This window comes from Sciurus carolinensis, chromosome 8 (genome assembly GCF_902686445.1).
Source record: "Sciurus carolinensis chromosome 8, mSciCar1.2, whole genome shotgun sequence".
In the NCBI taxonomy this organism is placed as follows: Eukaryota; Metazoa; Chordata; class Mammalia; order Rodentia; family Sciuridae; genus Sciurus; species Sciurus carolinensis.
The window spans coordinates 64,355,624-64,371,704 of NC_062220.1; the positions used below are offsets into that span (position 1 = coordinate 64,355,624).

Consider the following 16,081-nt stretch of genomic DNA (forward strand, 5'->3'; position numbering starts at 1 on the left):
CATTAAACAGTTCACTGAAGGTGTAGTTTCAGTTTAGATTGAACATTAGTGTCACAATACCGACAGTTCTCAAAAAACACAGTTGTTTGTTACCGACTATGTTTGGGAGCTGAAGGGTAATAAAAACAGCCATAGCTGGTACTGTTTTGTCAACATTGTCCCCAAAGTACACCCAGCTCAGACCCAACAAGCCACTGGGCTCAGTAACCCTTTCTTCCTTAGGAAGAATCAGGGAAACAAGAGTTCGATGTGTTGTTGTTTTTCTAATTCAACCTGCCTGATGCCTGATGGCAATAATCTAAGTTGGGAAGAAGACTTTTTTTATTTTTTGGTGGTACTGGGATCAAACCCAGGGCCTCGTACATGCTAGGCACTGCTGTACCACTGAGCTATATTCCTGGTCCCAAGACAATTTAAAAGAATACTTTCTGTGATAAAACATTACCTGTTTACTCTTAGAACATAGAAAAATACACTGAAGTATAAAGAAGCAGATAAAATCACCATCCATCCCAGCATACAGAGATAAGCACTGCTAATATTTTATGCCTATTATGCTTTTTTTTATTATTGTATACAAATAGGATACATGTTATTTCTCTATTTGTACATGGAGTCAAGGCATACCATTTGTGTAATCATAAATTTACATAGGGCAATGATGTTTGATTCATTATTTTTTCCCTTCCCCCCCACCCCACCCACCCCTGTTTTCCCTCTATACAGTCCTTCCTTCCTCCATTCTTACCACCCTCCTTATCCCTAACCCTAAACCTAACCCTAACCCTAACACTAACCCCTCCCACCCCCCAATATATGTCCTCATCCGCTTATCAGCGAGATCATTCGTCCTTTAGTTTTTTGAGATTGGCTTATCTCACTTAGCATGATATTCTCCAATTTCATCCATTTGCCTGCAAATGCCATAATATCATTCTTCATTGCGGAGTAATATTCCATTGTATATATATGCCACAGTTTCTTTATCCATTCATCAACTGAAGGGCATCTAGGTTGGTTCCACAATCTGGCTATGGTGAATTAAGCAGCAATGAACATTGATGTGGCTGTATCTCTGTAGTATGCTGATTTTAAGTCCTTTGGGTATAGGCCAAGGAGTGGGATAGCTGGGTCAAATGGTGGTTCCATTCCAAGCTTTCTAAGGAATCTCCATACTGCTTTCCAGAGTGGCTGCACTAATTTGCAACCCCACCAGCAATGTATGAGTGTACCTTTTTCCCCACATCCTCGCCAACACCTGTTGTTGCTTGTGTTCTTGATAATCGCCATTCTAATTGGGGTGAGATGAAATCTTAGGGTAGTTTTGATTTGCATTTCTCTTATTACTAGAGATGTTGAACATTTTTTCATATATCTGTTGATTATTTGTACATCTTCTTCTGTGAAGTGTCCATTTCCTTAGCCCATTTGTTGATTGGATTAATTGTATTCTTGGTGTAAAGTTTTTTGAGTTCTTTATAGATTCTGGAAATTAGCGCTCTATCTGAAGTATGAGTGGCAAAGATGTTCTCCCACTCTGTAGGCTGTCTCTTCACATTACTGAGAGTTTCCTTTGCTGAGAGAAAGCTTTTTAGTTTGAATCTATCCCAGTTGTTGATTCTTGCTTTTATTTCTTGTGCTATGGGAGTCCTGTTAAGGAAGTCTGATCCTAAGCCAATAAGTTGAAGGTTTGGACCTACTTTTTCTTCTATAAGATGCAGGGTCTTTGGTCTGATTCTGAGGTCCTTGATCCATTTTGAGTTGAGTTTTGTGTACGGTGAGAGATAGGGGTTTAATTTCATTCTGTTGCATATGGTTTTCCAGTTTCCCCAGCACCATTTGTTGAAGAGGCTATCTTTTCTCCATTGCATATTTTTGGCCCCTTTGTCTAGTATGAGAAAATTGTATTTATTTGGATTTGTGTCCATGTCCTCTATTCTGTACATTGATCTACCTGTCTATTTTGGTACCAATACCATGCCATTTTTGTTACTATTGCTTTGTAATAGAGTTGAAGATCTGGTATTGCAATACCCCCTGCTTTGCTCTTTCTACTGAGGATTGCTTTAGCTATTCTGGGTTTCTTATTCTTCCAGATGAATTTCATAATTGCTTGCTCTATTTCTGTAAGGTACATCATTGGGATTTTAATTGGAATTGCATTGAATCTGTATAGCACTTTTGGTAGTATGGCCATTTTGACAATATTAATTCTTCCTATCCAAGAACATGGGAGATCTTTCCATCTTCTAAGGTTTTCTTGAATTTCTTTCTTTAGTGTTCTGTAGTTCTCATTGTAGAGGTCTTTCACCTCTTTTGTGAGATTGATTCCCAAGTATTTTATTTTTTTCGATGCTATTGTGAATGGGGTAGTTTTCCTAATTTCTCTTTCTGAAGATTCATCATTTATGTATAAAAATGCATTGGATGAGCATTGATTTTGTAATCTGCTACTTTACTGAATTCACTTATGAGTTCTAAAAGTTTTCTGGTGGAATTTCCAGGTCCCTCTAAATATATAATCATGTCATCAGCGAACAGGGATAGTTTGAGTTCTTCTTTTCCAATTCGTATCCCTTTAATTTCTTTGGTCTGTCTAATTGCTCTGGCTAGAGTCTCAAGGACGATGTTGAATAGAAGTGGTGAAAGAGGGCATCCCTGCCTTGTTCCAGTTTTTAGGGGGGATGCTTTCAGTTTTTTACCATTTAGAATGATATTGGCCATGGACTTAGCGTAGATGGCCTTTATAATGTTACGGAATGTTCCCACTACCCCAATTTTTTCTAGAGTTTTGAGCATGAAGCGATGCTGTATTTTATCGAATGCTTTTTCTGCATCTATTGAAATAGTCATGTGATTCTTAACTTTAAGTCTGTTGATATGGTGAATTACATTTATTGATTTACTGATGTTGAACAAACCTTGCATCCCTGGGATGAAACCCACTCGATCGTGGTGCACTATTTTTTAAATATATTTTTGTATGAGATTTGCTAAAATTTTGTTGAAAATTTTTGTGTCGATGTTCATTAAGGATATTGGTCTGAAATTTTCTTTCCTCGATGTGTCTCTGTCTGGTTTAGGTATCAGGGTGATATTGGCTTCATAGAACGAGTTTGGGAGGGTTCCCTCCTCTTCTATTTCATGGAATACTTTGGGGAGTATTGGAATGAGGTCTTCTTTAAAGGTTTTGTAGAACTCAGCTGAGAACCCATCTGGTCCCGGACTTTTCTTTGTTGGTAGGCTTTTGATGACCTCTTCTATTTCATTGCTTGAAATTGATTTATTTAAGTTGTGTATGTCCTCCTCGTTCAGTTTAGGTAATTCATATGTCTCTAGAAACTTGTTGATGTCTTCGAGGTTTTCTGTTTTGTTGGAGTATAGATTTTCAAAATAGCTTCTAATTATGTTTTGTATTTCACTCGTGTCTGTTGTGATATTTCCTTGTTCATTCCAAATTTTAGTAATTTGAGTTTTCTCCCTCTTTCTCTTTGTTAGTGTGGCTAAGGGTTTATCAATTTTGTTTATTTTTTCAAAGAACCAACTATTTATTTTGTTAATTTTTCCGATTGTTTCTTTTGTTTCAATTTTGTCGATCTTGGCTCTGATTTTAACTATTTCCTGTCTTCTACTACTTTTGGTGTTGGTCTGCTCTTCTTTTTCTAGGGCTTTGAGCTGTAGTGTTAAGTCATTTGTTGATTTCTACTTCTTTTGTTGAATGCGCCCCATGAAATAAATCTTCCTCTAAGTACTGCTTTCATAGTGTCCCAGAGATTTTGATATGATGTCTTTGTTCTCATTTACTTCTAAGAATTTTTTTATTTCCCTCCTGATGTTTTCTGTTATCCATTCATCATGTAATAGCGTATTACTTAATCTCCAGGTATTAAAGAAGTTTCTGTTTTTTATTCTGTCATTTATTTCTAATTTTAAATCCATTATGATCTGATAGAGTACAAGGTAGTATCTCTATCTTCTTGTATTTGCTAACAGTAGCTTTGTGGCAAAAAATATGGTCTATTTTAGAGAAGGATCCATGTGCTGCTGAGAAGAAAGTGTATTCGTTCTTTGTTGGTTGGTATATTCTATATATGTTGGTTAAGTCTAAATTGTTGATTGTGTTATTGAGATCTATGGTTTCTTTATTCAATTTTTGTTTGGACAATCTATCCAGTGGTGAGAGAGGTGTGTTAAAATCGCCTAGTATTATTGTGTTGTGATCTATTTGATTTCTGGAATTGAGAAGGATTTGTTTGACGTACGTGGATGAGCCAATGTTTGGGGCATAGATATTTATGATTGTTATGTCTTGCTGATTTATGCTTCCCTTAAGCAGCATGTAAAGTCCTTCTTTATCCCTTCTGACTAGTTTTGGCTTGAAGTCCACATTATCTGAAATGAGGATGGATACTCCAGCTTTTTTGCTGTGTCCGTGTGCATGGTATGTTTTTTCCTATCCTTTCACCTTTAGTCTATGGGTATCTCTTTCTATGAGATGAGTCTCTTGCAGGCAGCATGCCTATTATGCTTATAGTCTAAAAACAACTCCATTTGCAATAACAAGACGGTTATTAGAAAAACTGGGGGGAAAGTAATAATAAAAGCAATAGCCATCATTTATTAAACACTTATTATGTGCCAGCTACCACACTAAGTGCTTTAATGTGTATTAACCTATTTAATTGGCCATGCAGTCATGAGTATGCTTGGGCTTCAGAAGAGGCTGGCCTTCAGGGTCCTCCACTATGGCAAAAAGGTCTTGTGGGACCCAATGAAATCACAATGCCAGGTCCTATCAGCAGATCCAGAAGTTGATCAAGGATGGGCTGATTACCCATAAGCCTTTGACTACCTGTTCCCAGACTGAATGCCAGAAAAACACTTTGGCCTGCAGGAAGGGCAGGCCTATGGGCACAGGTGAGTGAAGTGGGGTATAGCCAATGCCCGAATGCCAGAGGAGTTCACCCGAATGAGGAGGATGGGGTTTCTGCCCAGGCTGCTATGATACCATTAGTCTGCACTGAAGGTGAAGGGAAATGTGTTCAAAACCAAGAGGACTCTGGGAACACATCCATAAACTGAATGCAGACGAGGTTGGTAAAAAGGTCCTGGCTCTCCAGTTTGAGGCCAGCAGCTCCAGAGCCAGGAAGCTTACAACTTGGTGAACAGTGACTCCAGGCCAAGAAGAGGGAAATTATAAGGACCGTCAAAGGAGGAAGGGACCACAAAATAATGTCCCCCCTCTCTTGTCTGTATATAGAGGTCTCACTATCACTGAAATAAAACAAAACTTCATCTGCTTGCCGATAAAAAAATAAAAAAACCAAAAACCAAAAAACTATTTCTCCCAAAATCCCTGTCAGGAAAGTTAGTGAGGTAAACAAAAGTGATTCGAACCAGCAGCCTGTCTGGAACATATGCCCTTACACAACACACTAGGAAAGAAGAAACCGAGGACACTCAAAAAGTCGTGACTCATAGAACCACTTCAACACGTCACTTTTCAAGAGAATTATTTCAGAAACATCAGAAAAATATGTGGTACAAGGAGCAGGGGATATTAAGCACAATGTATTGTTATTAAAAACATGTTAGTCATTTATTCATTTGTATTAAACATTTATTAAAACATTATTAGTTCTTTGCATACAGCACTGCTGCAAAGTAACATTTTCTCTCACAAACAGCATGATGGTATAATAAAGAACCTTTCGCCCATCCTTTTATCCCTTGATGCCGTCAACCTATTTTAATAGCTGGCCTCACTATAGATGATACTGCACAACAGGGACTAAGGGAGAAAGTCTGAACATCAAGGGAAATAAAGAAAGAAAAGAGCAGCACCTAATAAGCTGGGTTGAGAACACCTTGGAGATGTTTTCTAACTGTGCACACTAAAATTTGCATCTTCCAGACTAGATTAGTCTTCCATGGACTCTGGTAACAGTGGCTTCACTGGTCTCAACCAGCATTCTCTCTGATATCATTCAATCCATTTTCTACATACAGCAGTGAGAGTTGCCTTGTGAAGCACAAATTTAGGTCTGTCACTTCTTGGAATGAAGACCAAGCTCTTTACCTGACCCACCAGACCCTGTCAGGATTCCCAGGTGCACACACTGGCCTCCATAGGGTCTTCTTCCTCTTTCTCCCTCCAGACAGCCTCTGCCAAGCCCTCTGCTTGATTCCCTCCCCATAGTGTTTTTTCTCCTTTTTTGGCTTGTAGGATGCCTTTCCCAACCTCCCTGAATAGGCCAAATTCCCACTTGGCAATTACAGCACTGTGCACTTCTCCTTCTTAGCACATGCCACGATCTCAGCTTTATATTTATGTATTTGAGTCCTTATTTGGTATCTGTCTCCATGTCTAGATAAAGCACCCCATGAGAACAGCCTCCATGTCACCAGGTTATACATTCAAGATTTTAGCATGGCAGCTGGCACAGAGCAGGGACTCAAAAAATGAGTACAGGAATCACCAAGTACATCTTTACTTGTAAGTTTTCTGGGTGCTATTTTATTTTTATTATCTTAATTTTTGTGATACTGGGAATTGAACCCAGGACCTCACATACACTAGGCAAGCACTCTACCACTGAGCTACACCCCTAGCCCACTGGCTGCCATTTTGTTTTAAATGAGTTGCCCATTGAATTACTATATGAATGATGAGATAATAACAACATGAAGGCAAAACAGTCTCTGAGACTGAGAGAGCACTAAGCTGATTTTACTGTCCAACACAGAACAGGGAGGGGTGCAACCCTGGGATGAAGCCTCAGGGAATGGAGGTGATACAGGGTTTTAAAACTGAATCCACAAATGCTCCATAGTGAAGTGTCCTGATTGAAGTTGAATCCAGACAGTATGTTGAGTCAGGCTGCAGACAGTGACTATTTCAATATCAGGGTGCTTTTCTGTTGGTTCTTAACAGTATTCTGAGAAAACACTTTTTTTTTTTAAAGTCCCTGTCCTTTTCTTTCAGAGTCTTTACTGCTGCTATCTCAAAATTTCTTTGACTTTCCAAAGTTGAGAGTTCTGCATGTTGTGACTTTGAGGATTCATCCATAAAGACTATACTTTCTTGTTTTTGCCTGGTTGGAACAATGGTTTATATTCATCTCTAAGATGGCCAATAAATAATAATTTCCTCAAAGGATTCTCATAAGCATTATTAAAATAATTCAATGAAGGAAATTAGTAAGTGTACTATAGTAAATACCACTTGGATATTGTTGAAAATGCTATTAGCGGTTTATAAGAGAAAATTCTCTTTGAGGATAGTATGCAGGGCCACTAAGCTGTACTATGCTAATAAAGATTACACCCATTTCTATATTGATCCTTTAAGCACAATATAGATAATATCTTATGGAGAATCTCCATGAACAAGTTTTATTCATTATGTTAAATGAACTCAGGCCTTCAGTACTATAAAATTGAAGGTCAATTTTTCTTGAAAGTTTCCTTAGACAGTCATCTTGGGAGATTTAGAACAGTGGAATCCAATAAAGCACACAATAAGGTCAGAGTTCTGAGTTCTTTTCAGCATCTCAACTTGATTTTTTATAAAATATGTGATATTAGGAAAGTTTCTTAACTTCTCAGAGCCTCCATTTCCTCATCTCTAAGAGAATAGTAATAATACAGGTTGAGTGTCCCATATCCAAAATGTTTAGGGCCAAAAGACCTTAGGATTTCAGATTGTTTTAGATTTTGAAATATTTGCATGTATACAAGGAGATTTTTTTTTTTTTGGCGGGGGTGGGGGAACTCAATCCTAAACATGAAATTCTTGTGTTTCATATATCCCTTATGCACATAGACTGAAAGCAATTTTATGCAGTATTTTAGTAAGACTGCATTTTGGCTGTGATTTATCACATGAGGTCAGGTGTGGAATTTTTCACTTATGATGTCATGTTGGTGTTCATAGTTTCAGATTTTGGAGGATTTCAGGTGTAGGGTTCTGGGACTAGTGATACTCAACTTGTAATAGCTTGATATATCACTAAGCTATATTGTAAGAAGTGAGAGAGAAAGGTTTCATGGAAAACTATAAACTGGTATGTAAATTGAGCAGTTTCTTTATGGACTGAACATTTGCATCCCTCCTAAAATTCACAGGTTGAAGTCCTAATTCCAACAGTGCTGGTATGGAAAAGGGACCATTAGGAGGTAATTAAGTTTTGAAGAGATCATGAGGGTAAGGCCCTTATGATGAGATTAGTAGCTCTAAAGAAGACCTAGGAGAGATCTGGTTTCCTCTTTGTTCTGTCTTATGTGGATACAAGAAGACAACTGACTGTCTACAAACCAAGATGTGGGCCTTCACCAAAACTGGATCTGCCAGCCCCTTGATCTTTGATTTCCCAGCCTCCAGCCCAGTGAGAAATAAATGTTGTTTAAGTCACCCAATCTATGGTAATTTTTGTGTAGCAACCCAAACTAAGACAGATTATTAGTTGTATGTAGAATAACATTAGTTTTACATACAATAATGATGATAAAAAATCTGTGCCTAATTCTCCATAGAATCTACAGTCATAATAACCTACCTATTGGTATAGTAAGTTGGTCATATGACCTTGATAAAACCCAATATATTAAAGCATTGTGGGAACCAAAATGTAAATGTAAAAGATGAACAAATTATCATTTTGATGTTTAAAAATCATAACATTGGCACATTATTAAAGGTAACATCCTCTCTAATCACCCAGAAAGGGGACATGTAATTAATGAATTCAACGACCCTTAACCTGTTTAAAGTCAAAAGTATCATCTTATGTTATTGCTATGTCAATGCTAAGCCAAATGAAATATTTGTAAAGAAAAATACGTATACGTATACAGGATTTAATGTAAAATAAGCACAAGTAAATTGTCTAAAAACAAATACATGTGTCGTTAAATTTAATCCTACATTAACTTGGTAAAACAGGATTAACTTTCTTCCCCTAACCTAGCAGAGTTATCTGTCCTTGAGTATATACCCACCATAGGAATAAAGTAATCCAGACTTTGGGGATGGTAGCAGAAATTCTTAGAAATGACTATCTCCCAAATTAACCAGTGAATTACAACTCCAACAGAGAACATGTGGGAATGTAGCCTTTGAATCACCTCTTTAAAAACCCTCTGTTCCTGCTGATGGGCAAAATCACAGCCTTTGGGGACAGGCATCCCCTATATTTCTCCTTTGCTGGCAAAGCAATAAATCTTCTTTTTTTCCTTTTAATTAAAACAAATTATTCCTACATTAATACTGGTTTTAAAGTCTCTAGATAGAGTTATACATGAGAAAGCATTTGAATCCTCTGTATATATGCAGACAGGTATATGTGTGCATGTAAACCTACATATATGTACATGTGTACAGCATATATTTCCCTAAAGAAGTTCCATTTATGTCTTGCAAATAAATGAATCATGTGCTTGTCATTTCCTTCATTCTTTCATTTTTAATGTGGAGAAAGGATTTCATGAATCATTCAAACTCTCTTTTTATGCCTAAGAAAGGTCTGCTTATCTTAGAAACTGAATGATTTGAGACAAACTGACAGGTCTACTTTTTGTTTGTCTTTTACCATCCTTGGTAGCTAATGTCTAGAAGCAAAAACTACATAGACATTGCAGCCTGATTCTCCCTGAAGGAAAATCCTAAGCACTGATTTCAAAAGCACAAGCTTTGCTAATGAGCAACATTGCAATCTGCAGCCATTATGCTTTACTTACACCAGATTTTCTTACAACCTAAAAGTACAAAAAATCAATCTCAATGCCCTGAAGACTCTTCAGGCTATTGCTCAGCAATTAATCATGGGGGAAAAAAATCCCCTTTTTCCACTTAATTGGTTGGAGGGCAACCTATAGACATAAAAACTGCAATTCATGGCCACTAATGAACAGCTATGCAAGAAAAGCACACACTGAGAACACAATTTATATATATATTATAAGAATGTATGTATTATAAGAATGTAACCGCTTAATTCACATAAAATCTTTTTGGTCTTATTTATTTGCTATATCTTTTCAGTTCCTATCTGCTGCTTCACTGAGTGAAAAGAACCTCTAGGCAGAGCTATTGAAACACTCTTAAGCCCTGCACTGCATTTTTATTAAACATTCCAGGCCAAATCACAAGTGCTGATACTGGCAAAATAGTAACAGTACAATAAGGGGAATTTTAGATTATTTGTCTTTTCAAAAATTTTTTATTGCTGTTGTTGTAAATCTTTGGTGATCAGTTATGGTTTGACTGCCTGTGTAGCCAACTTTACCAAGGCTTAGAATAGTAGAATCTCTGGTTCAGAAGGGCCCCTCTAACAGAAAGGATCCAGGCAGCATACAGAACTGCATGCCGCACACCTGGAACAGTTGGGCCATTGGGAAATACAATTGTTTGATTCAAGTTAACAACAATCAAAGGATGGTTTCCTAATCACATTTGTTTATGTTTTAAGTTATAAAACTACTAAGATTAGCTTGCTATTGGCTCATTCATTTTGATATGTTTCAGTAGAGAGTTCCTGGAGAAACATTTTCTCAGTTAGCTTAATACTGGAAATAGGAAAGATACTAATTCTGATTCCAAAGGCAGGAACTCACACAGCATTACCCTTTTGAGGGGTACAGGGTGAGATCCACAGGTCTTGTCCAACCCACATCTTCTGTGCTGTCAACCCTGACTTTGACTCAGAAGATACTAGAGAATGGACTGTCTGGTCTCAGACACACCTTCCAACCCTCAGACCATGTCACCTTTCCTCCTCAGACTGAAAGAGAGCAGATGGTGACAGTTCATTGTACTTAAAGTTATGACTTCAGTTTCTTTTCTTGGATTTCTCCCATACCAATGATATGAACTTGGGTTAATCACTTAGTCAGGGCCCAATAATGTTACTTTTTTTTTTTAATGGTGAAGAGTTTATTAAAATTGAGTTATTAAAAAAAAAAAAAGCTCAGCCATCAAGAGTCTGGTGAGTACTCTGCAAAATCCAAATCTCTGCAACACAAAATGATGATGAACAAAAACTTTGCCAATCTTCAAAGAATCAAATGAAAAAATGGCATTTTCTTTTTCACTAAATTTGAAGATTCTTTTATCCCAATAGAAAGAGAAGAATTTCAAGTTTTGATACAATCAGGATAAAACCCCTATGGGCACTCAATCCATCCTTTGAGTAATTAACTAAATGATATAAAGTTGCTTTCTTTTGTTTTAAACCTATTTTCCCATTAAGTTGACTTTAAACACATACTCTTTCTGTGTCAAGTTTAGGTAGCAGGCCACCTTTAACTGTTATATAAAATGTATGCACCTTCAAGGTTTTTTTATTGTGGTTGTAAATTTTATCCTTACAGGGATAAAGTTTGTGCATTTTTATACTTCTCTTAAAAACACAGAAGTAACATTTTCAAGAAATAAAATAATAAAAGACTCTACTTTTTCTACTCTCTGACCCAGAACTGCAAGACCTTTGAAAAATAACAGGAATAAAAATAGTGACTTTGAGACCAAGTCTGTCATAGTTTTTTGGAAACTTTTTTTTTCTTAGTCAAAAAGCTATATATTAAATTGATTTGAAAGAAGAATTTCAAAATAAAAACCTGCAAGACCTTAATGTTATTTTTTTAACAAATTATTCTTTTTTTTTTTTTTTTTTTATACTGGGGATTGAACTCAGGGGCACTCAACCACTGAGACACATCCCCAGCCCTGCTGTGTATTTTATTTAGAGACAGGGTCTCACTGAGTTGTGTAGTACCTCGCAGTTGTTGAGACTGGCTTTAAATTCGAGATCCTCCTGCCTCAGCCTCCCAAGCCGCTGGGATTGCAGGCGTGCACCACCATGCCCAGCCCACACCTCTATTAAGATGTTTCATCTGTCTCACTAATACACAGCTATGTGGCATGAGGAAACTGAGATTTAATGTATGTGAATGTGTTTTAGGAACAATAAAGCATGGAATAAATTTGTCATTATTATAAAAAATAAATATCCATAATCATTCTGTCCCAGATGCAAAACAGACTGTCAAGTCCTAATTCATTAGGTCATCAGTTAACAATAAAAAACAAACAACAAATGCAAAAGCAAAAGAAGACAAAATAGCTCAAATTAATTTCCTTTATTCATGGTGAAATTAATGTTTAACACATTGACTAATGGTGATTCATAAGACTAAAAGAATTTTTAGGTTTGTGTCTGGTTATGACACTTTTTAAGTACAGAAGTTTATGTATAAAAATTCTATTTATAGATATTTAGTCAAGATAATAGAGCCAGATTAGTAGCTTTGTGAGAAAGAGAGCAAAATGTAATGGAAGAAAAGAAACATGCTTTTTATTCAAAAGGTCCTCAATTAGGGTCACTGTTCAGATTGATTTCAGGAGTGGGAATTCACACTTATTTATTTTGTGCCTTGGGCAAAGGACTTATGTCCCCAAACCTGGGTTTTCTTATCACTATGTATAAGGCAAATAACGAAATACCACACTTTTATCATAATTATTTTCTTTTTCTTTTCCTCTTCCTTCTTGTTCTTCTTGGGAAACAAGATTCTAAGTTAATGAAGCCTTGTTTTCTAAATGCTTCCAGTCAGAAACACATAAAGAAAAGCCATTATTGTAATATTATTACATTACCATTTATTGGGTTATAATTATGCAATGGTGAACTCCAGTGAGGCCTAAAGAGGCTTTCCCTGACTGCTCTGTTGAACAGAGTCTGTCTGTACCTCTTGCCTTTCTTTATTTGTCAGAGCTCTTATCACTGCTTGTCACGCTTGTCTCTTTATCAATTGACCATCCTTCCCCAGTAAACTCTGAGCTTTTCCAGAGTAGGCATCTTGTCTGCTGTTGGGTGCTATAACCACAACGACCAAAAGAGAGCCTGTTCCTAGTAGGGTCTAAATATATCTGACATATCAATGGACAAAGAACTGAAAGGACTCATGTTATAAAATCTCTGTAAGAGCATAGACTTAATTTATTGGAATCATGAAAAGCATTATTGTTAGTGTAGAGGGTATTTTGTACTCTCTAGGGGGAAGAAACACCTACCTTGGTGCCCCTGGAGAGGCACTGGAGGTGATTAGGGTATGCTACCAGAAAACTAAACCCAAGCTAGGGCTTTGAGAACCATCTGGGTTTCATACAAATCATGATCTGAGAGAAAATATAAGACCCTGCATCCATTGCCAGCTATATTTATCCTGAAGAAAGACACCAAATCTACCATTGGTTCAGCCATTCAACAATTTGTGAGGCCCAATGGTACTGGGCCTGGCTTTACTGGTGGGGACACAGTGGTAGATGAAACAGGTATGTCTCTACCCTCACAGAGCTCACAGCTCATCAGCCTAACAGCTAATAGGAAATAGAAAATGAATGAATTCACAAACAGATATAAAATTGCAATTTTGAAAAGAGCAATGAAGAAAATTAGGTATATGAGAGACAACAATGGGCACTGTCATTTATGTTGGGAATGTCTACGGGCAGGTGCCCTTGAATTGAGTCCGAAGTGGAGATGTTTGTGCAAGTGATTCATCAAGAAAATACTCACAGAAGAAACTGTAAGGGAGTGAGAATAGCAGTTTTAGGCAGGGGAAGAATTCTGAATATGGTTTCAAAAGAGGTCTTGGCTTAGCCTGATCCCACACAACTTTGGAGCATGAATGGCTGGTTGGAGTTTGTCCCATTCATCCTTACCAGTTGGTAAGTGGTTCAAGAAGCCCTCTGAAAGTAAACTTCCAGGCATCTTGCAACAAGGCATTTTCCATCAGTCAAAGCCAAAGCTCTGGAGAAAGGTGTACCTGTGAGCAGTTAGCAGTGGCCACACCTGCAGTACTAAGGTTGGAAGCATTAGCTGGGTATAGGTGATAGATGGGCTATCAATAGTATCTGCCAGAATGTCTGTGGAAGCCTTCCCTGAGAAGTGATTCTGAGGTAAGACTTGACAGATGAGTAAGAATTAGGCAAAGGATCCCAGCAATTTGGGAGGTTGAGGCAGGAGGATCACAAGTTCAAGATCAGCTTGGGCAATTTAGTGAGACTCTGTCTCAAAATAAAAATAAAAATGGCTGGGGATGTGATTCAGTGATAGAGCACCACTGGGTTCAATCCCCAGTAACACGAAAAGAAAACAAAATAATAATTAAGCAAAGAAGATTCCAGTTTCAGGTAATGGACATGGGTAAAGGCCTCAGTCAAAGAAAAACAAAAAGAAGATCAGCAGGATTAGAAAACTGTGAGATAGAGGAAACAGGGTCAAGATTACTTTGGAGAGGGCCCAGATAATTTTGAAAATGATCCTAAGGATAATTGGAAAACCATTGAAGGATTTTAAACAGAAAAATGACATAAATCTCCTCCCAATATTTTAACATCACTGTGGACTGGTCAGGAAAGGGAAGAGAGAAAGAAAAGATGCTGAAAAAACAGATAAGAAACTGGTTCATAGTTATCTAGGCCATAAGGAACAGTTGTTTAGACGAGGGTGGAATGGGCATTGAATTTTGGACTCGATATATTTTGGAATAGAATTAACAGAATGTGATAATAAGTTATCTGTGATGAGGATAATATTTTGGGCAGGGTATGGAAGATCAAAGGTAAGAGTTTGTATCTCTACTATTTCCTCCCCCACCTTGCCTATCATATGCAAAATATAGGCTTAGAGCCTGGTGTAAGCAGTGTTTTTCCCTGTCTATCCCTGTTAGTTGTGGTACATACTGAAAGAGACTAACAATAAAGAAAGGTTAAACAGCTCTTCTGCAACAGCCAGCCAAACCATAACAGTAGACCCTTTCATGTAATTTGAGTTCACATCATGCTTTCAACATAAACCTTGCTACTGGACCACTGGTGGCTTATTTTAAAACGAATGTGGTTTTCTTTCCCCGCCCCCACTACTTCCTCTTCCCCTTCCCAGCTACTGGGGAGACTAAGGTTAACATTCTTCCTGCCCTAAGCCAGCTTATGTGCACTATTTCCACTCACTGTCCACAAGAATAAAGAAACTCCAGACCTGGAGATTGGAACAACAGCTCTTTCAAGGATAAAAGTTAAACATTAATTAGATCTACTGATAATGATATTTGGAAAACAGCCCTTGTAACCCCCTTTTGAAGCCCTCTGTTCCCCCTGTCAGAAGGTTAGCCTCTGTGGTCTGAGTGTTGCTTTTCTCTTTTGCTAGCAAAGCAATGAAATTTCTTTTTCCTTTTTCTCAAAACTGTCCTCATTATTTGGGGACAAGGACTGAGCTTTTGGTATCAAAACTTCTGGAAATTAAACTTTTACTTTTTTATTGCTGCATTACAAAGTAATACAAATCTACTGGTTTAAAACAGTATTTTGCTTTCCTCAGCTGCCGCCAAGATGCTCAGTAGTACTTCTGAGCCAAGGTCCAGTGGGGGTGAGGCCCTCACTTCATCTGCGACAGCACTGCATCCAGTAGTCAGCACCCTGGCTCTGTTTTGGAGTTGGCCTGCTTCTACTCTGCCCTCATCCTGCATGTTGACATAGTGACCATCACAGAGGATAAAATCAATGCCCTCAATTAAAGCAGCTGGTGTAAATGCTGAACCTTTTTGGCCTGGTTTGTTTGCAAAGGCCCTGGCCAATGTCAACATTGCAACGTAGGGGCTGGTGGGCCTGCTCCAGGAGCTGGTGCAGCACCAACAGGAGGTCCTGCTCCCTCCACGGTGGCTGAGGAGAGGAAAGTGGAAGCAAAGAAAGAAGAATCCGAGGAGTCTGATGATGACATGGGCTTTGGGCTTTTTGACTCAATTCTTATAACATGTTCAATAAAAAGCTAAACTTTGCTGATAAAAATAATAAAATAAAATGAATAAAATAAAACAATGTATTATCTCACAGTTTCTGTAGATCAGGAGTCTGCTCAGGGCTTCGTAAAGCAGCAATGTGTTGACTGAGTTGGTATCTCATCTAATGCTGGAGTCTTCTTCCAAGTGTGCATGATTGCTGGAAGATTCATTTACTTGCCACTGTAGAGTTCTTGGAGCCTCTCTGCTTCAAGGCCAGCAGGAGAATCTTTACTTCAACAGC

At 37.8% G+C, this 16,081-nt stretch overlaps 2 pseudogenes; both read left to right on the forward strand.

The window, feature by feature from the left end:
* Nucleotides 1-4,696: 4,696 nt before the first annotated feature.
* Nucleotides 4,697-5,233, forward strand: LOC124991737 (60S ribosomal protein L19-like; annotated as a pseudogene).
* Nucleotides 5,234-13,685: 8,452 nt separating this feature from the next.
* LOC124991319 (60S acidic ribosomal protein P1-like) lies at nucleotides 13,686-15,831 on the forward strand (annotated as a pseudogene).
* Nucleotides 15,832-16,081: the final 250 nt, after the last annotated feature.